This window comes from Chiloscyllium punctatum, chromosome 36 (assembly GCF_047496795.1).
Source record: "Chiloscyllium punctatum isolate Juve2018m chromosome 36, sChiPun1.3, whole genome shotgun sequence".
NCBI lineage: Eukaryota > Metazoa > Chordata > Chondrichthyes > Orectolobiformes > Hemiscylliidae > Chiloscyllium > Chiloscyllium punctatum.
Window position 1 is genome coordinate 62,659,111 of NC_092774.1, and position 25,244 is coordinate 62,684,354.

At 49.3% G+C, this 25,244-nt stretch overlaps 8 non-coding genes across 8 annotated transcripts; all 8 read right to left on the bottom strand.

Annotated features, from left to right (window-relative positions):
- Positions 1-688: 688 nt before the first annotated feature.
- On the bottom strand, positions 689-760 carry trnam-cau (transfer RNA methionine (anticodon CAU)). The gene has a single exon. It is a non-coding gene; the product is annotated as a tRNA-Met (tRNA).
- Positions 761-3,416: 2,656 nt separating this feature from the next.
- Positions 3,417-3,488, bottom strand: trnam-cau (transfer RNA methionine (anticodon CAU)). Its single transcript has one exon. It is a non-coding gene; the product is annotated as a tRNA-Met (tRNA).
- A 2,660-nt stretch (positions 3,489-6,148) lies between these two features.
- Positions 6,149-6,220, bottom strand: trnam-cau (transfer RNA methionine (anticodon CAU)). Its single transcript has one exon. It is a non-coding gene; the product is annotated as a tRNA-Met (tRNA).
- A 2,655-nt stretch (positions 6,221-8,875) lies between these two features.
- trnam-cau (transfer RNA methionine (anticodon CAU)) lies at positions 8,876-8,947 on the bottom strand. The gene has a single exon. It is a non-coding gene; the product is annotated as a tRNA-Met (tRNA).
- A 2,663-nt stretch (positions 8,948-11,610) lies between these two features.
- On the bottom strand, positions 11,611-11,682 carry trnam-cau (transfer RNA methionine (anticodon CAU)). The gene has a single exon. It is a non-coding gene; the product is annotated as a tRNA-Met (tRNA).
- Positions 11,683-14,341: 2,659 nt separating this feature from the next.
- Positions 14,342-14,413, bottom strand: trnam-cau (transfer RNA methionine (anticodon CAU)). Its single transcript has one exon. It is a non-coding gene; the product is annotated as a tRNA-Met (tRNA).
- A 5,377-nt stretch (positions 14,414-19,790) lies between these two features.
- On the bottom strand, positions 19,791-19,862 carry trnam-cau (transfer RNA methionine (anticodon CAU)). Its single transcript has one exon. It is a non-coding gene; the product is annotated as a tRNA-Met (tRNA).
- A 2,652-nt stretch (positions 19,863-22,514) lies between these two features.
- trnam-cau (transfer RNA methionine (anticodon CAU)) lies at positions 22,515-22,586 on the bottom strand. The gene has a single exon. It is a non-coding gene; the product is annotated as a tRNA-Met (tRNA).
- Between the last annotated feature and the right edge of the window lie 2,658 nt (positions 22,587-25,244).

Here is a 25,244-nt window from a genome sequence, read left to right on the forward strand (position 1 = left end):
ACTTTCTCCAAAGGTCTGTTATCGGAGAGACAGAAAGATGCTGTGCTGGCAGGACAGAGAGAAATGAACACCGAGGACTCTTCGCCCAGGTAAATTCACATTGTTGTGCAGCCTGCTTGGTGTTCAGAAATCGTCTTCACGCAGCAATCTTACGGAAAGTCTATTGCAAAGTGGGCATCGCTTTCTTTGCTGCGACAGCGCAGCAGTTAACATCTGAGCCCCAAGTGTCCCAGATGAAGAGAATCCGCGTGAAACCTTCACTCACTGAGAGTCATCCCCACGGCCCTGAGCTGAGGGACTGCAGGCAGTCCAACACGGAAGGGACGGTTAAAAATGAACCATTTTTGCTCCCTGAGCAACACGTAGCATCATTGTCGCGCAGACAGAAGCCATTCAGCCCATGGATTCCACGGCGACTGTCTGTCACTTGTCTCTCTCTGAGGTTATTCACAATCGGTGGTATCCGTCCTAATAGTGGGGGACGATGTCTGAGTTTCAACTTTACCAGCTCATTAGCATCGAAGAGAACCGGTTTTGCGATTCAGTTCAGAGGAAACCGACCAAGAACAGAATATCACTGAGACCTCTAAAACCCATGCCGTTTGAATGGAGTGGATCGATATGAACATCGGCAAGTAGATGCAAAGGCAGCTTGCTGAAGAAAGCAGATCAAGGTGACAGTGAACGATAGCAGAGGATGGTTTCGATCCATCGACCTCTGGGTTATGGGCCCAGCACGCTCCCGCTGCGCCACTCTGCTGCCGCTTGGAGACGCTCGTTGCGCAGAACACTTCAGGTTTTTGTCTGGCACGCGGCAGGCACCTTCGAGCCTGATGTCAAAGACCTCCACTGCTGTCGTGTGATATGCTGTTTCGCAGACGTATGGAGGCTGTGTAAATATAAACTTTTTTCTAAATTCCCACATTCTGTCGGTCGAACTGTGATTTCACACTGAATCACAACATGTGTCACAGCGCAGACGGAGGCTCTGCGGCCCACCTTCGCTCTGCTGGTTCTACGCTTAAGTAAACGTGTGACTCTAGTCGTTTCATTTCATTCTCTCGCCTTCTCAGCGGAAATCTGCACATCTGAACGTGACCACCGAATTCCCTTTTGGGTCCATTGAATCTTCCTCTTTGTCAATGTCAGACAGGGACTTACTGACCCTCACCACTCCCTGTACGAAAACGTTCTTCCTAATGTCACTTTTACTTCTTTTCCTCGTGACTCTAAAATTCTGCCGAATCGTTATGGATCCTTTCAGGCGTGGGAGCATTTTCACAACATTATTTCCTGTTTCTAGGTCCCTCATGACTTGGAAAAGTTCGGTTCTCCGAGGAGAGCTGTCCCAATTTTCCAATCTACCTTGATTGCTGACATTCCTCAAACACCGCACCACTCACGTCAACCTGTTGAGCACTATGGTAAAAACAATGACTGCAGATGCTGGAAACCAGATTCTGGATTAGTGGTGCTGGAAGAGCACAGCAGTTCAGGCAGCATCCAAGTAGCTTGTTGAACACGATCTCCAATCATTTCATTTCTCTGTTTTCTGCCTCATTCGTACTCCAAGCAGCCCACGCTGGTTTCACGAAGGTGCTTTTTGAGAAAGTCAATCAGGCAGTTTTGCACAAGTCAAGTTAAAAAAAAACACGGGCTCGTCCGGGATTTGAACCCGGGATCTCTCGCAAATCAGCGCAGTAACAGACCCTAAGCGAGAATCATACGCCTAGACCAACGAGCCAGAAAGCACGCACGCAGGTAATGCCCCAGACCTCTTGAGCGACCTGAGACATGCTCAGTATGAAATACATTTGAGCAAGCGGCAAAGACTTTCCCGAACAGCTGCTTCTCATCCAGTCTCCCTGCTGCTATTTCATTCCACCGCATTCTCTGCTCACAGTGTCGTTTCCCCAACGTAGCATGAAACATAAACTGGGTGACTGCTTCGCAGAACATCCCGCTTCTGCCCGCAGAAACTAAAGGCCCTGACCTTGCGGTTGCCTGCCACTTTAACACATCACCCTGTTCCCTGGCCATAATCCCTGTCTCAGGCTTGCAGCAGTGTTCTCGCTCCAGATGAAGGAACAACATCTCATTTTCCACTTGGAGCCCTTCCAGCCCTCCGGTCTTCAATATCGAGTTCTATAACTATAGGGCCTGAACCCCCCCCCATGTCCTTGACCCCTACCACACGAAAGACTCCTGTTTATCACCTCGTCTGCTATGACACACGACGTATTGTTAGCCACTAACAGTCTCCATTAACAGTTATTCGCCCTCTCACGAGGATCGTTATTCACTCCTGCGTCCTGCCTATTGTTCTTTCTCTGAGCTGGCGGTAAACACAGCAATGAACATTGGAGACTCTGAGCCAGCTGAAACTTGCTCAGTGTGAAGTAGATTCCACATTGCTGCAAGAATTGCAAGCAGCAAAGCCTTTCCAGAACATCTGCTTGTCATTCTGTCCCCGGGGGGCTGATGTTTGTCTCTTCCCCAGGAACAGGAGTATCTCCACTGGCGGATAATTAAACCATTTTATTTCTACTTGCACGTTGTTCTGGGGGGTGGGGGGGGGGTGGGGGAATGTAGGTTTGGGGGAGTGTAAGAGTCCATTCGCTCTTCTGCTCTCTCTCCCTCTTTCTCTCTCTCTCTCTCTCTCTGAAACTCTTGGGGTGAGAGGTGTCAGTTACATTAATGCGGGGAACATGAACAACTTTGATTGTGAACTTTCTCCAAAGGTCTGTTATCGGAGAGACAGAAAGATGCTGTGCTGGCAGGACAGAGAGAAATGAACACCGAGGACTCTTCGCCCAGGTAAATTCACATTGTTGTGCAGCCTGCTTGGTGTTCAGAAATCGTCTTCACGCAGCAATCTTACGGAAAGTCTATTGCAAAGTGGGCATCGCTTTCTTTGCTGCGACAGCGCAGCAGTTAACATCTGAGCCCCAAGTGTCCCAGATGAAGAGAATCCGCGTGAAACCTTCACTCACTGAGAGTCATCCCCACGGCCCTGAGCTGAGGGACTGCAGGCAGTCCAACACGGAAGGGACGGTTAAAAATGAACCATTTTTGCTCCCTGAGCAACACGTAGCATCATTGTCGCGCAGACAGAAGCCATTCAGCCCATGGATTCCACGGCGACTGTCTGTCACTTGTCTCTCTCTGAGGTTATTCACAATCGGTGGTATCCGTCCTAATAGTGGGGGACGATGTCTGAGTTTCAACTTTACCAGCTCATTAGCATCGAAGAGAACCGGTTTTGCGATTCAGTTCAGAGGAAACCGACCAAGAACAGAATATCACTGAGACCTCTAAAACCCATGCCGTTTGAATGGAGTGGATCGATATGAACATCGGCAAGTAGATGCAAAGGCAGCTTGCTGAAGAAAGCAGATCAAGGTGACAGTGAACGATAGCAGAGGATGGTTTCGATCCATCGACCTCTGGGTTATGGGCCCAGCACGCTCCCGCTGCGCCACTCTGCTGCCGCTTGGAGACGCTCGTTGCGCAGAACACTTCAGGTTTTTGTCTGGCACGCGGCAGGCACCTTCGAGCCTGATGTCAAAGACCTCCACTGCTGTCGTGTGATATGCTGTTTCGCAGACGTATGGAGGCTGTGTAAATATAAACTTTTTTCTAAATTCCCACATTCTGTCGGTCGAACTGTGATTTCACACTGAATCACAACATGTGTCACAGCGCAGACGGAGGCTCTGCGGCCCACCTTCGCTCTGCTGGTTCTACGCTTAAGTAAACGTGTGACTCTAGTCGTTTCATTTCATTCTCTCGCCTTCTCAGCGGAAATCTGCACATCTGAACGTGACCACCGAATTCCCTTTTGGGTCCATTGAATCTTCCTCTTTGTCAATGTCAGACAGGGACTTACTGACCCTCACCACTCCCTGTACGAAAACGTTCTTCCTAATGTCACTTTTACTTCTTTTCCTCGTGACTCTAAAATTCTGCCGAATCGTTATGGATCCTTTCAGGCGTGGGAGCATTTTCACAACATTATTTCCTGTTTCTAGGTCCCTCATGACTTGGAAAAGTTCGGTTCTCCGAGGAGAGCTGTCCCAATTTTCCAATCTACCTTGATTGCTGACATTCCTCAAACACCGCACCACTCACGTCAACCTGTTGAGCACTATGGTAAAAACAATGACTGCAGATGCTGGAAACCAGATTCTGGATTAGTGGTGCTGGAAGAGCACAGCAGTTCAGGCAGCATCCAAGTAGCTTGTTGAACACGATCTCCAATCATTTCATTTCTCTGTTTTCTGCCTCATTCGTACTCCAAGCAGCCCACGCTGGTTTCACGAAGGTGCTTTTTGAGAAAGTCAATCAGGCAGTTTTGCACAAGTCAAGTTAAAAAAAAACACGGGCTCGTCCGGGATTTGAACCCGGGATCTCTCGCAAATCAGCGCAGTAACAGACCCTAAGCGAGAATCATACGCCTAGACCAACGAGCCAGAAAGCACGCACGCAGGTAATGCCCCAGACCTCTTGAGCGACCTGAGACATGCTCAGTATGAAATACATTTGAGCAAGCGGCAAAGACTTTCCCGAACAGCTGCTTCTCATCCAGTCTCCCTGCTGCTATTTCATTCCACCGCATTCTCTGCTCACAGTGTCGTTTCCCCAACGTAGCATGAAGCATAAACTGGGTGACTGCTTCGCAGAACATCCCGCTTCTGCCCGCAGAAACTAAAGGCCCTGACCTTGCGGTTGCCTGCCACTTTAACACATCACACTGTTCCCTGGCCATAATCCCTGTCTCAGGCTTGCAGCAGTGTTCTCGCTCCAGATGAAGGAACAACATCTCATTTTCCACTTGGAGCCCTTCCAGCCCTCCGGTCTTCAATATCGAGTTCTATAACTATAGGGCCTGAACCCCCCCCCATGTCCTTGACCCCTACCACACGAAAGACTCCTGTTTATCACCTCGTCTGCTATGACACACGACGTATTGTTAGCCACTAACAGTCTCCATTAACAGTTATTCGCCCTCTCACGAGGATCGTTATTCACTCCTGCGTCCTGCCTATTGTTCTTTCTCTGAGCTGGCGGTAAACACAGCAATGAACATTGGAGACTCTGAGCCAGCTGAAACTTGCTCAGTGTGAAGTAGATTCCACATTGCTGCAAGAATTGCAAGCAGCAAAGCCTTTCCAGAACATCTGCTTGTCATTCTGTCCCCGGGGGGCTGATGTTTGTCTCTTCCCCAGGAACAGGAGTATCTCCACTGGCGGATAATTAAACCATTTTATTTCTACTTGCACGTTGTTCTGGGGGGTGGGGGGGGGGGGGGTGGGGGAATGTAGGTTTGGGGGAGTGTAAGAGTCCATTCGCTCTTCTGCTCTCTCTCCCTCTTTCTCTCTCTCTCTCTCTCTCTGAAACTCTTGGGGTGAGAGGTGTCAGTTACATTAATGCGGGGAACATGAACAACTTTGATTGTGAACTTTCTCCAAAGGTCTGTTATCGGAGAGACAGAAAGATGCTGTGCTGGCAGGACAGAGAGAAATGAACACCGAGGACTCTTCGCCCAGGTAAATTCACATTGTTGTGCAGCCTGCTTGGTGTTCAGAAATCGTCTTCACGCAGCAATCTTACGGAAAGTCTATTGCAAAGTGGGCATCGCTTTCTTTGCTGCGACAGCGCAGCAGTTAACATCTGAGCCCCAAGTGTCCCAGATGAAGAGAATCCGCGTGAAACCTTCACTCACTGAGAGTCATCCCCACGGCCCTGAGCTGAGGGACTGCAGGCAGTCCAACACGGAAGGGACGGTTAAAAATGAACCATTTTTGCTCCCTGAGCAACACGTAGCATCATTGTCGCGCAGACAGAAGCCATTCAGCCCATGGATTCCACGGCGACTGTCTGTCACTTGTCTCTCTCTGAGGTTATTCACAATCGGTGGTATCCGTCCTAATAGTGGGGGACGATGTCTGAGTTTCAACTTTACCAGCTCATTAGCATCGAAGAGAACCGGTTTTGCGATTCAGTTCAGAGGAAACCGACCAAGAACAGAATATCACTGAGACCTCTAAAACCCATGCCGTTTGAATGGAGTGGATCGATATGAACATCGGCAAGTAGATGCAAAGGCAGCTTGCTGAAGAAAGCAGATCAAGGTGACAGTGAACGATAGCAGAGGATGGTTTCGATCCATCGACCTCTGGGTTATGGGCCCAGCACGCTCCCGCTGCGCCACTCTGCTGCCGCTTGGAGACGCTCGTTGCGCAGAACACTTCAGGTTTTTGTCTGGCACGCGGCAGGCACCTTCGAGCCTGATGTCAAAGACCTCCACTGCTGTCGTGTGATATGCTGTTTCGCAGACGTATGGAGGCTGTGTAAATATAAACTTTTTTCTAAATTCCCACATTCTGTCGGTCGAACTGTGATTTCACACTGAATCACAACATGTGTCACAGCGCAGACGGAGGCTCTGCGGCCCACCTTCGCTCTGCTGGTTCTACGCTTAAGTAAACGTGTGACTCTAGTCGTTTCATTTCATTCTCTCGCCTTCTCAGCGGAAATCTGCACATCTGAACGTGACCACCGAATTCCCTTTTGGGTCCATTGAATCTTCCTCTTTGTCAATGTCAGACAGGGACTTACTGACCCTCACCACTCCCTGTACGAAAACGTTCTTCCTAATGTCACTTTTACTTCTTTTGCTCGTGACTCTAAAATTCTGCCGAATCGTTATGGATCCTTTCAGGCGTGGGAGCATTTTCACAACATTATTTCCTGTTTCTAGGTCCCTCATGACTTGGAAAAGTTCGGTTCTCCGAGGAGAGCTGTCCCAATTTTCCAATCTACCTTGATTGCTGACATTCCTCAAACACCGCACCACTCACGTCAACCTGTTGAGCACTATGGTAAAAACAATGACTGCAGATGCTGGAAACCAGATTCTGGATTAGTGGTGCTGGAAGAGCACAGCAGTTCAGGCAGCATCCAAGTAGCTTGTTGAACACGATCTCCAATCATTTCATTTCTCTGTTTTCTGCCTCATTCGTACTCCAAGCAGCCCACGCTGGTTTCACGAAGGTGCTTTTTGAGAAAGTCAATCAGGCAGTTTTGCACAAGTCAAGTTAAAAAAAAACACGGGCTCGTCCGGGATTTGAACCCGGGATCTCTCGCAAATCAGCGCAGTAACAGACCCTAAGCGAGAATCATACGCCTAGACCAACGAGCCAGAAAGCACGCACGCAGGTAATGCCCCAGACCTCTTGAGCGACCTGAGACATGCTCAGTATGAAATACATTTGAGCAAGCGGCAAAGACTTTCCCGAACAGCTGCTTCTCATCCAGTCTCCCTGCTGCTATTTCATTCCACCGCATTCTCTGCTCACAGTGTCGTTTCCCCAACGTAGCATGAAACATAAACTGGGTGACTGCTTCGCAGAACATCCCGCTTCTGCCCGCAGAAACTAAAGGCCCTGACCTTGCGGTTGCCTGCCACTTTAACACATCACCCTGTTCCCTGGCCATAATCCCTGTCTCAGGCTTGCAGCAGTGTTCTCGCTCCAGATGAAGGAACAACATCTCATTTTCCACTTGGAGCCCTTCCAGCCCTCCGGTCTTCAATATCGAGTTCTATAACTATAGGGCCTGAACCCCCCCCCATGTCCTTGACCCCTACCACACGAAAGACTCCTGTTTATCACCTCGTCTGCTATGACACACGACGTATTGTTAGCCACTAACAGTCTCCATTAACAGTTATTCGCCCTCTCACGAGGATCGTTATTCACTCCTGCGTCCTGCCTATTGTTCTTTCTCTGAGCTGGCGGTAAACACAGCAATGAACATTGGAGACTCTGAGCCAGCTGAAACTTGCTCAGTGTGAAGTAGATTCCACATTGCTGCAAGAATTGCAAGCAGCAAAGCCTTTCCAGAACATCTGCTTGTCATTCTGTCCCCGGGGGGCTGATGTTTGTCTCTTCCCCAGGAACAGGAGTATCTCCACTGGCGGATAATTAAACCATTTTATTTCTACTTGCACGTTGTTCTGGGGGGTGGGGGGGGGTGGGGGAATGTAGGTTTGGGGGAGTGTAAGAGTCCATTCGCTCTTCTGCTCTCTCTCCCTCTTTCTCTCTCTCTCTCTCTCTCTGAAACTCTTGGGGTGAGAGGTGTCAGTTACATTAATGCGGGGAACATGAACAACTTTGATTGTGAACTTTCTCCAAAGGTCTGTTATCGGAGAGACAGAAAGATGCTGTGCTGGCAGGACAGAGAGAAATGAACACCGAGGACTCTTCGCCCAGGTAAATTCACATTGTTGTGCAGCCTGCTTGGTGTTCAGAAATCGTCTTCACGCAGCAATCTTACGGAAAGTCTATTGCAAAGTGGGCATCGCTTTCTTTGCTGCGACAGCGCAGCAGTTAACATCTGAGCCCCAAGTGTCCCAGATGAAGAGAATCCGCGTGAAACCTTCACTCACTGAGAGTCATCCCCACGGCCCTGAGCTGAGGGACTGCAGGCAGTCCAACACGGAAGGGACGGTTAAAAATGAACCATTTTTGCTCCCTGAGCAACACGTAGCATCATTGTCGCGCAGACAGAAGCCATTCAGCCCATGGATTCCACGGCGACTGTCTGTCACTTGTCTCTCTCTGAGGTTATTCACAATCGGTGGTATCCGTCCTAATAGTGGGGGACGATGTCTGAGTTTCAACTTTACCAGCTCATTAGCATCGAAGAGAACCGGTTTTGCGATTCAGTTCAGAGGAAACCGACCAAGAACAGAATATCACTGAGACCTCTAAAACCCATGCCGTTTGAATGGAGTGGATCGATATGAACATCGGCAAGTAGATGCAAAGGCAGCTTGCTGAAGAAAGCAGATCAAGGTGACAGTGAACGATAGCAGAGGATGGTTTCGATCCATCGACCTCTGGGTTATGGGCCCAGCACGCTCCCGCTGCGCCACTCTGCTGCCGCTTGGAGACGCTCGTTGCGCAGAACACTTCAGGTTTTTGTCTGGCACGCGGCAGGCACCTTCGAGCCTGATGTCAAAGACCTCCACTGCTGTCGTGTGATATGCTGTTTCGCAGACGTATGGAGGCTGTGTAAATATAAACTTTTTTCTAAATTCCCACATTCTGTCGGTCGAACTGTGATTTCACACTGAATCACAACATGTGTCACAGCGCAGACGGAGGCTCTGCGGCCCACCTTCGCTCTGCTGGTTCTACGCTTAAGTAAACGTGTGACTCTAGTCGTTTCATTTCATTCTCTCGCCTTCTCAGCGGAAATCTGCACATCTGAACGTGACCACCGAATTCCCTTTTGGGTCCATTGAATCTTCCTCTTTGTCAATGTCAGACAGGGACTTACTGACCCTCACCACTCCCTGTACGAAAACGTTCTTCCTAATGTCACTTTTACTTCTTTTGCTCGTGACTCTAAAATTCTGCCGAATCGTTATGGATCCTTTCAGGCGTGGGAGCATTTTCACAACATTATTTCCTGTTTCTAGGTCCCTCATGACTTGGAAAAGTTCGGTTCTCCGAGGAGAGCTGTCCCAATTTTCCAATCTACCTTGATTGCTGACATTCCTCAAACACCGCACCACTCACGTCAACCTGTTGAGCACTATGGTAAAAACAATGACTGCAGATGCTGGAAACCAGATTCTGGATTAGTGGTGCTGGAAGAGCACAGCAGTTCAGGCAGCATCCAAGTAGCTTGTTGAACACGATCTCCAATCATTTCATTTCTCTGTTTTCTGCCTCATTCGTACTCCAAGCAGCCCACGCTGGTTTCACGAAGGTGCTTTTTGAGAAAGTCAATCAGGCAGTTTTGCACAAGTCAAGTTAAAAAAAAACACGGGCTCGTCCGGGATTTGAACCCGGGATCTCTCGCAAATCAGCGCAGTAACAGACCCTAAGCGAGAATCATACGCCTAGACCAACGAGCCAGAAAGCACGCACGCAGGTAATGCCCCAGACCTCTTGAGCGACCTGAGACATGCTCAGTATGAAATACATTTGAGCAAGCGGCAAAGACTTTCCCGAACAGCTGCTTCTCATCCAGTCTCCCTGCTGCTATTTCATTCCACCGCATTCTCTGCTCACAGTGTCGTTTCCCCAACGTAGCATGAAGCATAAACTGGGTGACTGCTTCGCAGAACATCCCGCTTCTGCCCGCAGAAACTAAAGGCCCTGACCTTGCGGTTGCCTGCCACTTTAACACATCACCCTGTTCCCTGGCCATAATCCCTGTCTCAGGCTTGCAGCAGTGTTCTCGCTCCAGATGAAGGAACAACATCTCATTTTCCACTTGGAGCCCTTCCAGCCCTCCGGTCTTCAATATCGAGTTCTATAACTATAGGGCCTGAACCCCACCCCCATGTCCTTGACCCCTACCACACGAAAGACTCCTGTTTATCACCTCGTCTGCTATGACACACGACGTATTGTTAGCCACTAACAGTCTCCATTAACAGTTATTCGCCCTCTCACGAGGATCGTTATTCACTCCTGCGTCCTGCCTATTGTTCTTTCTCTGAGCTGGCGGTAAACACAGCAATGAACATTGGAGACTCTGAGCCAGCTGAAACTTGCTCAGTGTGAAGTAGATTCCACATTGCTGCAAGAATTGCAAGCAGCAAAGCCTTTCCAGAACATCTGCTTGTCATTCTGTCCCCGGGGGGCTGATGTTTGTCTCTTCCCCAGGAACAGGAGTATCTCCACTGGCGGATAATTAAACCATTTTATTTCTACTTGCACGTTGTTCTGGGGGGTGGGGGGGGGGGGGGGGTGGGGGAATGTAGGTTTGGGGGAGTGTAAGAGTCCATTCGCTCTTCTGCTCTCTCTCCCTCTTTCTCTCTCTCTCTCTCTCTCTGAAACTCTTGGGGTGAGAGGTGTCAGTTACATTAATGCGGGGAACATGAACAACTTTGATTGTGAACTTTCTCCAAAGGTCTGTTATCGGAGAGACAGAAAGATGCTGTGCTGGCAGGACAGAGAGAAATGAACACCGAGGACTCTTCGCCCAGGTAAATTCACATTGTTGTGCAGCCTGCTTGGTGTTCAGAAATCGTCTTCACGCAGCAATCTTACGGAAAGTCTATTGCAAAGTGGGCATCGCTTTCTTTGCTGCGACAGCGCAGCAGTTAACATCTGAGCCCCAAGTGTCCCAGATGAAGAGAATCCGCGTGAAACCTTCACTCACTGAGAGTCATCCCCACGGCCCTGAGCTGAGGGACTGCAGGCAGTCCAACACGGAAGGGACGGTTAAAAATGAACCATTTTTGCTCCCTGAGCAACACGTAGCATCATTGTCGCGCAGACAGAAGCCATTCAGCCCATGGATTCCACGGCGACTGTCTGTCACTTGTCTCTCTCTGAGGTTATTCACAATCGGTGGTATCCGTCCTAATAGTGGGGGACGATGTCTGAGTTTCAACTTTACCAGCTCATTAGCATCGAAGAGAACCGGTTTTGCGATTCAGTTCAGAGGAAACCGACCAAGAACAGAATATCACTGAGACCTCTAAAACCCATGCCGTTTGAATGGAGTGGATCGATATGAACATCGGCAAGTAGATGCAAAGGCAGCTTGCTGAAGAAAGCAGATCAAGGTGACAGTGAACGATAGCAGAGGATGGTTTCGATCCATCGACCTCTGGGTTATGGGCCCAGCACGCTCCCGCTGCGCCACTCTGCTGCCGCTTGGAGACGCTCGTTGCGCAGAACACTTCAGGTTTTTGTCTGGCACGCGGCAGGCACCTTCGAGCCTGATGTCAAAGACCTCCACTGCTGTCGTGTGATATGCTGTTTCGCAGACGTATGGAGGCTGTGTAAATATAAACTTTTTTCTAAATTCCCACATTCTGTCGGTCGAACTGTGATTTCACACTGAATCACAACATGTGTCACAGCGCAGACGGAGGCTCTGCGGCCCACCTTCGCTCTGCTGGTTCTACGCTTAAGTAAACGTGTGACTCTAGTCGTTTCATTTCATTCTCTCGCCTTCTCAGCGGAAATCTGCACATCTGAACGTGACCACCGAATTCCCTTTTGGGTCCATTGAATCTTCCTCTTTGTCAATGTCAGACAGGGACTTACTGACCCTCACCACTCCCTGTACGAAAACGTTCTTCCTAATGTCACTTTTACTTCTTTTGCTCGTGACTCTAAAATTCTGCCGAATCGTTATGGATCCTTTCAGGCGTGGGAGCATTTTCACAACATTATTTCCTGTTTCTAGGTCCCTCATGACTTGGAAAAGTTCGGTTCTCCGAGGAGAGCTGTCCCAATTTTCCAATCTACCTTGATTGCTGACATTCCTCAAACACCGCACCACTCACGTCAACCTGTTGAGCACTATGGTAAAAACAATGACTGCAGATGCTGGAAACCAGATTCTGGATTAGTGGTGCTGGAAGAGCACAGCAGTTCAGGCAGCATCCAAGTAGCTTGTTGAACACGATCTCCAATCATTTCATTTCTCTGTTTTCTGCCTCATTCGTACTCCAAGCAGCCCACGCTGGTTTCACGAAGGTGCTTTTTGAGAAAGTCAATCAGGCAGTTTTGCACAAGTCAAGTTAAAAAAAAACACGGGCTCGTCCGGGATTTGAACCCGGGATCTCTCGCAAATCAGCGCAGTAACAGACCCTAAGCGAGAATCATACGCCTAGACCAACGAGCCAGAAAGCACGCACGCAGGTAATGCCCCAGACCTCTTGAGCGACCTGAGACATGCTCAGTATGAAATACATTTGAGCAAGCGGCAAAGACTTTCCCGAACAGCTGCTTCTCATCCAGTCTCCCTGCTGCTATTTCATTCCACCGCATTCTCTGCTCACAGTGTCGTTTCCCCAACGTAGCATGAAGCATAAACTGGGTGACTGCTTCGCAGAACATCCCGCTTCTGCCCGCAGAAACTAAAGGCCCTGACCTTGCGGTTGCCTGCCACTTTAACACATCACCCTGTTCCCTGGCCATAATCCCTGTCTCAGGCTTGCAGCAGTGTTCTCGCTCCAGATGAAGGAACAACATCTCATTTTCCACTTGGAGCCCTTCCAGCCCTCCGGTCTTCAATATCGAGTTCTATAACTATAGGGCCTGAACCCCCCCCCATGTCCTTGACCCCTACCACACGAAAGACTCCTGTTTATCACCTCGTCTGCTATGACACACGACGTATTGTTAGCCACTAACAGTCTCCATTAACAGTTATTCGCCCTCTCACGAGGATCGTTATTCACTCCTGCGTCCTGCCTATTGTTCTTTCTCTGAGCTGGCGGTAAACACAGCAATGAACATTGGAGACTCTGAGCCAGCTGAAACTTGCTCAGTGTGAAGTAGATTCCACATTGCTGCAAGAATTGCAAGCAGCAAAGCCTTTCCAGAACATCTGCTTGTCATTCTGTCCCCGGGGGGCTGATGTTTGTCTCTTCCCCAGGAACAGGAGTATCTCCACTGGCGGATAATTAAACCATTTTATTTCTACTTGCACGTTGTTCTGGGGGGTGGGGGGGGGGGGGTGGGGGAATGTAGGTTTGGGGGAGTGTAAGAGTCCATTCGCTCTTCTGCTCTCTCTCCCTCTTTCTCTCTCTCTCTCTCTCTCTGAAACTCTTGGGGTGAGAGGTGTCAGTTACATTAATGCGGGGAACATGAACAACTTTGATTGTGAACTTTCTCCAAAGGTCTGTTATCGGAGAGACAGAAAGATGCTGTGCTGGCAGGACAGAGAGAAATGAACACCGAGGACTCTTCGCCCAGGTAAATTCACATTGTTGTGCAGCCTGCTTGGTGTTCAGAAATCGTCTTCACGCAGCAATCTTACGGAAAGTCTATTGCAAAGTGGGCATCGCTTTCTTTGCTGCGACAGCGCAGCAGTTAACATCTGAGCCCCAAGTGTCCCAGATGAAGAGAATCCGCGTGAAACCTTCACTCACTGAGAGTCATCCCCACGGCCCTGAGCTGAGGGACTGCAGGCAGTCCAACACGGAAGGGACGGTTAAAAATGAACCATTTTTGCTCCCTGAGCAACACGTAGCATCATTGTCGCGCAGACAGAAGCCATTCAGCCCATGGATTCCACGGCGACTGTCTGTCACTTGTCTCTCTCTGAGGTTATTCACAATCGGTGGTATCCGTCCTAATAGTGGGGGACGATGTCTGAGTTTCAACTTTACCAGCTCATTAGCATCGAAGAGAACCGGTTTTGCGATTCAGTTCAGAGGAAACCGACCAAGAACAGAATATCACTGAGACCTCTAAAACCCATGCCGTTTGAATGGAGTGGATCGATATGAACATCGGCAAGTAGATGCAAAGGCAGCTTGCTGAAGAAAGCAGATCAAGGTGACAGTGAACGATAGCAGAGGATGGTTTCGATCCATCGACCTCTGGGTTATGGGCCCAGCACGCTCCCGCTGCGCCACTCTGCTGCCGCTTGGAGACGCTCGTTGCGCAGAACACTTCAGGTTTTTGTCTGGCACGCGGCAGGCACCTTCGAGCCTGATGTCAAAGACCTCCACTGCTGTCGTGTGATATGCTGTTTCGCAGACGTATGGAGGCTGTGTAAATATAAACTTTTTTCTAAATTCCCACATTCTGTCGGTCGAACTGTGATTTCACACTGAATCACAACATGTGTCACAGCGCAGACGGAGGCTCTGCGGCCCACCTTCGCTCTGCTGGTTCTACGCTTAAGTAAACGTGTGACTCTAGTCGTTTCATTTCATTCTCTCGCCTTCTCAGCGGAAATCTGCACATCTGAACGTGACCACCGAATTCCCTTTTGGGTCCATTGAATCTTCCTCTTTGTCAATGTCAGACAGGGACTTACTGACCCTCACCACTCCCTGTACGAAAACGTTCTTCCTAATGTCACTTTTACTTCTTTTCCTCGTGACTCTAAAATTCTGCCGAATCGTTATGGATCCTTTCAGGCGTGGGAGCATTTTCACAACATTATTTCCTGTTTCTAGGTCCCTCATGACTTGGAAAAGTTCGGTTCTCCGAGGAGAGCTGTCCCAATTTTCCAATCTACCTTGATTGCTGACATTCCTCAAACACCGCACCACTCACGTCAACCTGTTGAGCACTATGGTAAAAACAATGACTGCAGATGCTGGAAACCAGATTCTGGATTAGTGGTGCTGGAAGAGCACAGCAGTTCAGGCAGCATCCAAGTAGCTTGTTGAACACGATCTCCAATCATTTCATTTCTCTGTTTTCTGCCTCATTCGTACTCCAAGCAGCCCACGCTGGTTTCACGAAGGTGCTTTTTGAGAAAGTCAATCAGGCAGTTTTGCACAAGTCAAGTTAAAAAAAAACACGGGCTCGTCCGGGATTTGAACCCGGGACCTCTCGCAAATCAGCGCAGTAACAGACCCTAAGCGAGAATCATACGCCTAGACCAACGAGCCAGAAAGCACGCACGCAGGTAATGCCCCAGACCTCTTGAGCGACCTGAGACATGCTCAGTATGAAATACATTTGAGCAAGCGGCAAAGACTTTCCCGAACAGCTGCTTCTCATCCAGTCTCCCTGCTGCTATTTCATTCCACCGCATTCTCTGCTCACAGTGTCGTTTCCCCAACGTAGCATGAAGCATAAACTGGGTGACTGCTTCGCAGAACATCCCGCTTCTGCCCGCAGAAACTAAAGGCCCTGACCTTGCGGTTGCCTGCCACTTTAACACATCACCCTGTTCCCTGGCCAACATCCCTGTCTCAGGCTTGCAGCAGTGTTCTCGCTCCAGATGAAGGAACAACATCTCATTTTCCACTTGGAGCCCTTCCAGCCCTCCGGTCTTCAATATCGAGTTCTATAACTATAGGGCCTGAACCCCCCCCATGTCCTTGACCCCTACCACACGAAAGACTCCTGTTTATCACCTCGTCTGCTATGACACACGACGTATTGTTAGCCACTAACAGTCTCCATTAACAGTTATTCGCCCTCTCACGAGGATCGTTATTCACTCCTGCGTCCTGCCTATTGTTCTTTCTCTGAGCTGGCGGTAAACACAGCAATGAACATTGGAGACTCTGAGCCAGCTGAAACTTGCTCAGTGTGAAGTAGATTCCACATTGCTGCAAGAATTGCAAGCAGCAAAGCCTTTCCAGAACATCTGCTTGTCATTCTGTCCCCGGGGGGCTGATGTTTGTCTCTTCCCCAGGAACAGGAGTATCTCCACTGGCGGATAATTAAACCATTTTATTTCTACTTGCACGTTGTTCTGGGGGGTGGGGGGGGTGGGGGAATGTAGGTTTGGGGGAGTGTAAGAGTCCATTCGCTCTTCTGCTCTCTCTCCCTCTTTCTCTCTCTCTCTCTCTCTCTGAAACTCTTGGGGTGAGAGGTGTCAGTTACATTAATGCGGGGAACATGAACAACTTTGATTGTGAACTTTCTCCAAAGGTCTGTTATCGGAGAGACAGAAAGATGCTGTGCTGGCAGGACAGAGAGAAATGAACACCGAGGACTCTTCGCCCAGGTAAATTCACATTGTTGTGCAGCCTGCTTGGTGTTCAGAAATCGTCTTCACGCAGCAATCTTACGGAAAGTCTATTGCAAAGTGGGCATCGCTTTCTTTGCTGCGACCGCGCAGCAGTTAACATCTGAGCCCCAAGTGTCCCAGATGAAGAGAATCCGCGTGAAACCTTCACTCACTGAGAGTCATCCCCACGGCCCTGAGCTGAGGGACTGCAGGCAGTCCAACACGGAAGGGACGGTTAAAAATGAACCATTTTTGCTCCCTGAGCAACACGTAGCATCATTGTCGCGCAGACAGAAGCCATTCAGCCCATGGATTCCACGGCGACTGTCTGTCACTTGTCTCTCTCTGAGGTTATTCACAATCGGTGGTATCCGTCCTAATAGTGGGGGACGATGTCTGAGTTTCAACTTTACCAGCTCATTAGCATCGAAGAGAACCGGTTTTGCGATTCAGTTCAGAGGAAACCGACCAAGAACAGAATATCACTGAGACCTCTAAAACCAATGCCGTTTGAATGGAGTGGATCGATATGAACATCGGCAAGTAGATGCAAAGGCAGCTTGCTGAAGAAAGCAGATCAAGGTGACAGTGAACGATAGCAGAGGATGGTTTCGATCCATCGACCTCTGGGTCATGGGCCCAGCACGCTCCCGCTGCGCCACTCTGCTGCCGCTTGGAGACGCTCGTTGCGCAGAACACTTCAGGTTTTTGTCTGGCACGCGGCAGGCACCTTCGAGCCTGATGTCAAAGACCTCCACTGCTGTCGTGTGATATGCTGTTTCGCAGACGTATGGAGGCTGTGTAAATATAAACTTTTTTCTAAATTCCCACATTCTGTCGGTCGAACTGTGATTTCACACTGAATCACAACATGTGTCACAGCGCAGACGGAGGCTCTGCGGCCCACCTTCGCTCTGCTGGTTCTACGCTTAAGTAAACGTGTGACTCTAGTCGTTTCATTTCATTCTCTCGCCTTCTCAGCGGAAATCTGCACATCTGAACGTGACCACCGAATTCCCTTTTGGGTCCATTGAATCTTCCTCTTTGTCAATGTCAGACAGGGACTTACTGACCCTCACCACTCCCTGTACGAAAACGTTCTTCCTAATGTCACTTTTACTTCTTTTCCTCGTGACTCTAAAATTCTGCCGAATCGTTATGGATCCTTTCAGGCGTGGGAGCATTTTCACAACATTATTTCCTGTTTCTAGGTCCCTCATGACTTGGAAAAGTTCGGTTCTCCGAGGAGAGCTGTCCCAATTTTCCAATCTACCTTGATTGCTGACATTCCTCAAACACCGCACCACTCACGTCAACCTGTTGAGCACTATGGTAAAAACAATGACTGCAGATGCTGGAAACCAGATTCTGGATTAGTGGTGCTGGAAGAGCACAGCAGTTCAGGCAGCATCCAAGTAGCTTGTTGAACACGATCTCCAATCATTTCATTTCTCTGTTTTCTGCCTCATTCGTACTCCAAGCAGCCCACGCTGGTTTCACGAAGGTGCTTTTTGAGAAAGTCAATCAGGCAGTTTTGCACAAGTCAAGTTAAAAAAAAACACGGGCTCGTCCGGGATTTGAACCCGGGATCTCTCGCAAATCAGCGCAGTAACAGACCCTAAGCGAGAATCATACGCCTAGACCAACGAGCCAGAAAGCACGCACGCAGGTAATGCCCCAGACCTCTTGAGCGACCTGAGACATGCTCAGTATGAAATACATTTGAGCAAGCGGCAAAGACTTTCCCGAACAGCTGCTTCTCATCCAGTCTCCCTGCTGCTATTTCATTCCACCGCATTCTCTGCTCACAGTGTCGTTTCCCCAACGTAGCATGAAGCATAAACTGGGTGACTGCTTCGCAGAACATCCCGCTTCTGCCCGCAGAAACTAAAGGCCCTGACCTTGCGGTTGCCTGCCACTTTAACACATCACCCTGTTCCCTGGCCAACATCCCTGTCTCAGGCTTGCAGCAGTGTTCTCGCTCCAGATGAAGGAACAACATCTCATTTTCCACTTGGAGCCCTTCCAGCCCTCCGGTCTTCAATATCGAGTTCTATAACTATAGGGCCTGAACCCCCCCATGTCCTTGACCCCTACCACACGAAAGACTCCTGTTTATCACCTCGTCTGCTATGACACACGACGTATTGTTAGCCACTAACAGTCTCCATTAACAGTTATTCGCCCTCTCACGAGGATCGTTATTCACTCCTGCGTCCTGCCTATTGTTCTTTCTCTGAGCTGGCGGTAAACACAGCAATGAACATTGGAGACTCTGAGCCAGCTGAAACTTGCTCAGTGTGAAGTAGATTCCACATTGCTGCAAGAATTGCAAGCAGCAAAGCCTTTCCAGAACATCTGCTTGTCATTCTGTCCCCGGGGGGCTGATGTTTGTCTCTTCCCCAGGAACAGGAGTATCTCCACTGGCGGATAATTAAACCATTTTATTTCTACTTGCACGTTGTTCTGGGGGGAGGGGGGGGTGGGGGAATGTAGGTTTGGGGGAGTGTAAGAGTCCATTCGCTCTTCTGCTCTCTCTCCCTCTTTCTCTCTCTCTCTCTCTCTCTGAAACTCTTGGGGTGAGAGGTGTCAGTTACATTAATGCGGGGAACATGAACAACTTTGATTGTGAACTTTCTCCAAAGGTCTGTTATCGGAGAGACAGAAAGATGCTGTGCTGGCAGGACAGAGAGAAATGAACACCGAGGACTCTTCGCCCAGGTAAATTCACATTGTTGTGCAGCCTGCTTGGTGTTCAGAAATCGTCTTCACGCAGCAATCTTACGGAAAGTCTATTGCAAAGTGGGCATCGCTTTCTTTGCTGCGACCGCGCAGCAGTTAACATCTGAGCCCCAAGTGTCCCAGATGAAGAGAATCCGCGTGAAACCTTCACTCACTGAGAGTCATCCCCACGGCCCTGAGCTGAGGGACTGCAGGCAGTCCAACACGGAAGGGACGGTTAAAAATGAACCATTTTTGCTCCCTGAGCAACACGTAGCATCATTGTCGCGCAGACAGAAGCCATTCAGCCCATGGATTCCACGGCGACTGTCTGTCACTTGTCTCTCTCTGAGGTTATTCACAATCGGTGGTATCCGTCCTAATAGTGGGGGACGATGTCTGAGTTTCAACTTTACCAGCTCATTAGCATCGAAGAGAACCGTTTTGGGGATTCAGTTCAGAGGAAACCGACCAAGAACAGAATATCACTGAGACCTCTAAAACCCATGCCGTTTGAATGGAGTGGATCGATATGAACATCGGCAAGTAGATGCAAAGGCAGCTTGCTGAAGAAAGCAGATCAAGGTGACAGTGAACGATAGCAGAGGATGGTTTCGATCCATCGACCTCTGGGTTATGGGCCCAGCACGCTCCCGCTGCGCCACTCTGCTGCCGCTTGGAGACGCTCGTTGCGCAGAACACTTCAGGTTTTTGTCTGGCACGCGGCAGGCACCTTCGAGCCTGATGTCAAAGACCTCCACTGCTGTCGTGTGATATGCTGTTTCGCAGACGTATGGAGGCTGTGTAAATATAAACTTTTTTCTAAATTCCCACATTCTGTCGGTCGAACTGTGATTTCACACTGAATCACAACATGTGTCACAGCGCAGACGGAGGCTCTGCGGCCCACCTTCGCTCTGCTGGTTCTACGCTTAAGTAAACGTGTGACTCTAGTCGTTTCATTTCATTCTCTCGCCTTCTCAGCGGAAATCTGCACATCTGAACGTGACCACCGAATTCCCTTTTGGGTCCATTGAATCTTCCTCTTTGTCAATGTCAGACAGGGACTTACTGACCCTCACCACTCCCTGTACGAAAACGTTCTTCCTAATGTCACTTTTACTTCTTTTCCTCGTGACTCTAAAATTCTGCCGAATCGTTATGGATCCTTTCAGGCGTGGGAGCATTTTCACAACATTATTTCCTGTTTCTAGGTCCCTCATGACTTGGAAAAGTTCGGTTCTCCGAGGAGAGCTGTCCCAATTTTCCAATCTACCTTGATTGCTGACATTCCTCAAACACCGCACCACTCACGTCAACCTGTTGAGCACTATGGTAAAAACAATGACTGCAGATGCTGGAAACCAGATTCTGGATTAGTGGTGCTGGAAGAGCACAGCAGTTCAGGCAGCATCCAAGTAGCTTGTTGAACACGATCTCCAATCATTTCATTTCTCTGTTTTCTGCCTCATTCGTACTCCAAGCAGCCCACGCTGGTTTCACGAAGGTGCTTTTTGAGAAAGTCAATCAGGCAGTTTTGCACAAGTCAAGTTAAAAAAAAACACGGGCTCGTCCGGGATTTGAACCCGGGATCTCTCGCAAATCAGCGCAGTAACAGACCCTAAGCGAGAATCATACGCCTAGACCAACGAGCCAGAAAGCACGCACGCAGATAATGCCCCAGACCTCTTGAGCGACCTGAGACATGCTCAGTATGAAATACATTTGAGCAAGCGGCAAAGACTTTCCCGAACAGCTGCTTCTCATCCAGTCTCCCTGCTGCTATTTCATTCCACCGCATTCTCTGCTCACAGTGTCGTTTCCCCAACGTAGCATGAAGCATAAACTGGGTGACTGCTTCGCAGAACATCCCGCTTCTGCCCGCAGAAACTAAAGGCCCTGACCTTGCGGTTGCCTGCCACTTTAACACATCACCCTGTTCCCTGGCCAACATCCCTGTCTCAGGCTTGCAGCAGTGTTCTCGCTCCAGATGAAGGAACAACATCTCATTTTCCACTTGGAGCCCTTCCAGCCCTCCGGTCTTCAATATCGAGTTCTATAACTATAGGGCCTGAACCCCCCCATGTCCTTGACCCCTACCACACGAAAGACTCCTGTTTATCACCTCGTCTGCTATGACACACGACGTATTGTTAGCCACTAACAGTCTCCATTAACAGTTATTCGCCCTCTCACGAGGATCGTTATTCACTCCTGCGTCCTGCCTATTGTTCTTTCTCTGAGCTGGCGGTAAACACAGCAATGAACATTGGAGACTCTGAGCCAGCTGAAACTTGCTCAGTGTGAAGTAGATTCCACATTGCTGCAAGAATTGCAAGCAGCAAAGCCTTTCCAGAACATCTGCTTGTCATTCTGTCCCCGGGGGGCTGATGTTTGTCTCTTCCCCAGGAACAGGAGTATCTCCACTGGCGGATAATTAAACCATTTTATTTCTACTTGCACGTTGTTCTGGGGGGAGGGGGGGGTGGGGGAATGTAGGTTTGGGGGAGTGTAAGAGTCCATTCGCTCTTCTGCTCTCTCTCCCTCTTTCTCTCTCTCTCTCTCTCTCTGAAACTCTTGGGGTGAGAGGTGTCAGTTACATTAATGCGGGGAACATGAACAACTTTGATTGTGAACTTTCTCCAAAGGTCTGTTATCGGAGAGACAGAAAGATGCTGTGCTGGCAGGACAGAGAGAAATGAACACCGAGGACTCTTCGCCCAGGTAAATTCACATTGTTGTGCAGCCTGCTTGGTGTTCAGAAATCGTCTTCACGCAGCAATCTTACGGAAAGTCTATTGCAAAGTGGGCATCGCTTTCTTTGCTGCGACCGCGCAGCAGTTAACATCTGAGCCCCAAGTGTCCCAGATGAAGAGAATCCGCGTGAAACCTTCACTCACTGAGAGTCATCCCCACGGCCCTGAGCTGAGGGACTGCAGGCAGTCCAACACGGAAGGGACGGTTAAAAATGAACCATTTTTGCTCCCTGAGCAACACGTAGCATCATTGTCGCGCAGACAGAAGCCATTCAGCCCATGGATTCCACGGCGACTGTCTGTCACTTGTCTCTCTCTGAGGTTATTCACAATCGGTGGTATCCGTCCTAATAGTGGGGGACGATGTCTGAGTTTCAACTTTACCAGCTCATTAGCATCGAAGAGAACCGTTTTGGGGATTCAGTTCAGAGGAAACCGACCAAGAACAGAATATCACTGAGACCTCTAAAACCCATGCCGTTTGAATGGAGTGGATCGATATGAACATCGGCAAGTAGATGCAAAGGCAGCTTGCTGAAGAAAGCAGATCAAGGTGACAGTGAACGATAGCAGAGGATGGTTTCGATCCATCGACCTCTGGGTTATGGGCCCAGCACGCTCCCGCTGCGCCACTCTGCTGCCGCTTGGAGACGCTCGTTGCGCAGAACACTTCAGGTTTTTGTCTGGCACGCGGCAGGCACCTTCGAGCCTGATGTCAAAGACCTCCACTGCTGTCGTGTGATATGCTGTTTCGCAGACGTATGGAGGCTGTGTAAATATAAACTTTTTTCTAAATTCCCACATTCTGTCGGTCGAACTGTGATTTCACACTGAATCACAACATGTGTCACAGCGCAGACGGAGGCTCTGCGGCCCACCTTCGCTCTGCTGGTTCTACGCTTAAGTAAACGTGTGACTCTAGTCGTTTCATTTCATTCTCTCGCCTTCTCAGCGGAAATCTGCACATCTGAACGTGACCACCGAATTCCCTTTTGGGTCCATTGAATCTTCCTCTTTGTCAATGTCAGACAGGGACTTACTGACCCTCACCACTCCCTGTACGAAAACGTTCTTCCTAATGTCACTTTTACTTCTTTTCCTCGTGACTCTAAAATTCTGCCGAATCGTTATGGATCCTTTCAGGCGTGGGAGCATTTTCACAACATTATTTCCTGTTTCTAGGTCCCTCATGACTTGGAAAAGTTCGGTTCTCCGAGGAGAGCTGTCCCAATTTTCCAATCTACCTTGATTGCTGACATTCCTCAAACACCGCACCACTCACGTCAACCTGTTGAGCACTATGGTAAAAACAATGACTGCAGATGCTGGAAACCAGATTCTGGATTAGTGGTGCTGGAAGAGCACAGCAGTTCAGGCAGCATCCAAGTAGCTTGTTGAACACGATCTCCAATCATTTCATTTCTCTGTTTTCTGCCTCATTCGTACTCCAAGCAGCCCACGCTGGTTTCACGAAGGTGCTTTTTGAGAAAGTCAATCAGGCAGTTTTGCACAAGTCAAGTTAAAAAAAAACACGGGCTCGTCCGGGATTTGAACCCGGGACCTCTCGCAAATCAGCGCAGTAACAGACCCTAAGCGAGAATCATACGCCTAGACCAACGAGCCAGAAAGCACGCACGCAGGTAATGCCCCAGACCTCTTGAGCGACCTGAGACATGCTCAGTATGAAATACATTTGAGCAAGCGGCAAAGACTTTCCCGAACAGCTGCTTCTCATCCAGTCTCCCTGCTGCTATTTCATTCCACCGCATTCTCTGCTCACAGTGTCGTTTCCCCAACGTAGCATGAAGCATAAACTGGGTGACTGCTTCGCAGAACATCCCGCTTCTGCCCGCAGAAACTAAAGGCCCTGACCTTGCGGTTGCCTGCCACTTTAACACATCACCCTGTTCCCTGGCCAACATCCCTGTCTCAGGCTTGCAGCAGTGTTCTCGCTCCAGATGAAGGAACAACATCTCATTTTCCACTTGGAGCCCTTCCAGCCCTCCGGTCTTCAATATCGAGTTCTATAACTATAGGGCCTGAACCCCCCCCATGTCCTTGACCCCTACCACACGAAAGACTCCTGTTTATCACCTCGTCTGCTATGACACACGACGTATTGTTAGCCACTAACAGTCTCCATTAACAGTTATTCGCCCTCTCACGAGGATCGTTATTCACTCCTGCGTCCTGCCTATTGTTCTTTCTCTGAGCTGGCGGTAAACACAGCAATGAACATTGGAGACTCTGAGCCAGCTGAAACTTGCTCAGTGTGAAGTAGATTCCACATTGCTGCAAGAATTGCAAGCAGCAAAGCCTTTCCAGAACATCTGCTTGTCATTCTGTCCCCGGGGGGCTGATGTTTGTCTCTTCCCCAGGAACAGGAGTATCTCCACTGGCGGATAATTAAACCATTTTATTTCTACTTGCACGTTGTTCTGGGGGGTGGGGGGGGGGGGGTGGGGGAATGTAGGTTTGGGGGAGTGTAAGAGTCCATTCGCTCTTCTGCTCTCTCTCCCTCTTTCTCTCTCTCTCTCTCTCTCTGAAACTCTTGGGGTGAGAGGTGTCAGTTACATTAATGCGGGGAACATGAACAACTTTGATTGTGAACTTTCTCCAAAGGTCTGTTATCGGAGAGACAGAAAGATGCTGTGCTGGCAGGACAGAGAGAAATGAACACCGAGGACTCTTCGCCCAGGTAAATTCACATTGTTGTGCAGCCTGCTTGGTGTTCAGAAATCGTCTTCACGCAGCAATCTTACGGAAAGTCTATTGCAAAGTGGGCATCGCTTTCTTTGCTGCGACCGCGCAGCAGTTAACATCTGAGCCCCAAGTGTCCCAGATGAAGAGAATCCGCGTGAAACCTTCACTCACTGAGAGTCATCCCCACGGCCCTGAGCTGAGGGACTGCAGGCAGTCCAACACGGAAGGGACGGTTAAAAATGAACCATTTTTGCTCCCTGAGCAACACGTAGCATCATTGTCGCGCAGACAGAAGCCATTCAGCCCATGGATTCCACGGCGACTGTCTGTCACTTGTCTCTCTCTGAGGTTATTCACAATCGGTGGTATCCGTCCTAATAGTGGGGGACGATGTCTGAGTTTCAACTTTACCAGCTCATTAGCATCGAAGAGAACCGGTTTTGCGATTCAGTTCAGAGGAAACCGACCAAGAACAGAATATCACTGAGACCTCTAAAACCAATGCCGTTTGAATGGAGTGGATCGATATGAACATCGGCAAGTAGATGCAAAGGCAGCTTGCTGAAGAAAGCAGATCAAGGTGACAGTGAACGA